This window comes from Sinocyclocheilus grahami, unplaced genomic scaffold (assembly GCF_001515645.1).
Source record: "Sinocyclocheilus grahami isolate Dianchi unplaced genomic scaffold, SAMN03320097.WGS_v1.1 scaffold123.1, whole genome shotgun sequence".
Lineage (NCBI taxonomy): Eukaryota > Metazoa > Chordata > Actinopteri > Cypriniformes > Cyprinidae > Sinocyclocheilus > Sinocyclocheilus grahami.
In genome coordinates, this window is record NW_015505302.1 from 1,352,348 (window position 1) to 1,355,223 (window position 2,876).

Consider the following 2,876-nt stretch of genomic DNA (forward strand, 5'->3'; position numbering starts at 1 on the left):
GGTCAGCGGTTTGCCTTCTGGACTGATGAGGCCAGACACTTGCTCCAAGGAGCTCTTCAGCCAGTGTACAGAGTGCTATCTCAGAGGAGATCCACATTCAGGCTGTCGATGACCACACTGCAGAGGTAAAGAGACTGCTGGACTTCATTGTGAAGTTACAGGGATCTGAGGAGCATTTAGTGGTACTTAAACAATGTTCACATTTAATCATTATTACAAACAAACTCATAGTAAAGGTTCACCAAGGGCCTTAATTATAGCATTAACAATATCTTTTAACTATGCTGCAAATTATTGTATCTTTATCTTCTGTATCTTGTATCTTTATCTTGATATGTATCAATTTCCTCAAAATAACAGATTTTGTACCATGGTTTGCCCATAGGGTGTACTCAACGGGAAGCCCTCTAAGTGGTCTCATAAGCTAACCTCTTCCTGAGTGCCTGTCTACCTCGACAGTGAGGAACAACTGTCCTGTTTGCCTGTCTGAGAGGAGTGCTGCATAGGACACCAACACAACTGAGCTTCACAGATGAAGTGCAGAGGTATGCCGGACCATGTAATGTGTTTGTGAGTGTCCTGCTCCTGCACTTACAAAATCTACTGTATAAACTGCATGCTGGTGCTACTCGTGTATGGACCAATGTATAATGGCTTGCTGTTCAGTAGTGCTATAATAGTATACTTAAATTAACTGTTTTTCATAGGCCATCATATATGCCCTGGCTTTCCTACGGAATTTCTCATTGCAGGAGGCTGAGCAGGTCTTCCTTTCTGGTCCGGATTATCATTACAGGTCAGAGTAGAATATGAATTATTTTTGCACAATGCCCAGTGCACCTTTTGTTACTGATATTTCTGTTAACCCAACTGTGATTGTTCTCTGATAACCTTTCTCTCTTTTTTTAATCTCTCTCAGGAGTTGAAGCCTACAGCCTTTCTGTCCATACAGCAACTGATGGAAAATGGGGTCTTTTTTATGATGTTGTATTATGTGTTCTTGCAAAAATGTGTATATACAGTATATAAATATGCATTCTTGAACTGTAATTTAGTGACCGCAAATGCTGATTTCATACTAAAACTTAAGGGGGCTAATCAATATACAGTATATTTCAAGAAATTAAGACTTAAGGTACTCCACTTTTTCAGTTGTTTAAAGACTGAAATACATTTTTCATTTATATTTTAAGTGTAAATTCATTTAAATTTAAAATTGTTAACTCAAAGCAGGTATTACACACTTTGCAATTAATATCTGATGCATTTATAAATCAAAAATCACAATTGAAATAAAAAAAAAATCAATATCTTTAACAACAAACTAAACCACCAGGGTCCTAGAAATGCGGTCCTGAAACTGCAGCCTCCGCTATATTATCCAATTCGGTAGGTGGCGCTGTTACAAAAGAATAGGGTTCTAGAAATGTGGTCCTAAAACTGCGGTCCTGAAACTGCCAGGAACACCCTTCTCACAATTCCGGACGCTAAACATGGAAACACACAGGGCTTAAATTAAGGCACTAATAAAGGAATTAACAAGGAAATTAATGGGACACAGCTGAAACTCATGGAACTCAAATGGCAACAGAAACTAGAAAACCAAAAAAGAACAGAATGATAAAAGGGGGGAAGAACACATGGGGAGGAAAACAACACAACGGGAACACAAGTCTGACACTTCTAATGATAATATTCAATAACATTTCTATACTGAGTTGAAGTACATGCTGTTGCTGTTAATGATACTCACAATGTTGTAGTAGAAATTTACTGTGCGAGGTTGTAATATTTAGTCAGAATTTGTGAAGCATAATCTACTGCTGCTGCACAAAACCTGCTGTAAGCCCTGTTGAATAAGCAAAGTAATAAATGCCTATTGCACTTTAAAGAGTTAATTTACCCTCCATGAGTTATCACTAAAATTTCATGCAACTAAAGCGCATTCTGCTGCCGCTGCTATATTAGCAGCAAAAATATGACTTGCTATGCATGCTGCTGCTGATATTATTTCTAACCTTGCATCTGAATTTGCTATGCTTGCTATAACATTTGCTAACATTGTGATCTGAGTAGCTATGCATACTGCTGCACAAAAGTACTTAGAATTGCTACTGCCCCTTTATTAAACAACCAATTAATGCTTATTTCGCTTTGAAGAGTTCTACCAAACCTGTTGCATTGAATAGCAAAGTAATATTTCACCTAAAATGTTCACTACCATCCAAGCGTTATCTTATCACTGAAATGTCATGCAACTAAATGTACTTTGTGCTGCCGCTGCTATATTAGCAACAATGATAATTGGATTGCCATGCAGACTGTTGCTAATATTTCTAACATTGCGTCTGAATTTTGCCATGCGTGCTGCTGCTATTAAAATTCACTATAGCGATCTGAATAGATATGTATAATGCTGCTACAGCTGCACAAAAGTATTTAGAATTGCTATAAGTCTCTTTATTAACAAGCAAATGCAATCAAATGATGCCTATTTCGCTTTGAAGAGTTACTTACCCCATGCGTTATCACTGAAATTTCAAGCAACTAAAATACTTTTTGCTGCCGCTGCTATATTAGCAACAATAATTTGACTTCCTGCTGCTATTATTTCTGAGGTTGCATATGAATTTGCTATGCATGCTTCTGCTATTAAATTAGCTACATACGATCTGAATAACTATGCATACTGCTGCACAAAAGGTACTTAGAATTGCTATAAGCCCCTTTTAAATAAACGAAACGCAAATGATGCCTATTCGCTTGAAGAGTTCACATACCATCCATTTTTAGTCACTGAAACTTCAGAAATTGTAAGTCGCTTTGGATAAAAGTGTCTGCAAAATGAATCTACGGTCTACCTACTGCTGCCATAA

At 37.3% G+C, this 2,876-nt stretch overlaps 1 long non-coding RNA gene across 1 annotated transcript; it reads left to right on the forward strand.

The window, feature by feature from the left end:
* On the forward strand, positions 1 to 935 carry LOC107590024 (uncharacterized). Its single transcript, XR_001609733.1, has 4 exons — positions 1 to 125; positions 386 to 545; positions 753 to 796; positions 920 to 935. It is a non-coding gene; the product is annotated as an uncharacterized lncRNA (long non-coding RNA).
* The last annotated feature ends 1,941 nt before the right edge of the window (positions 936 to 2,876 follow it).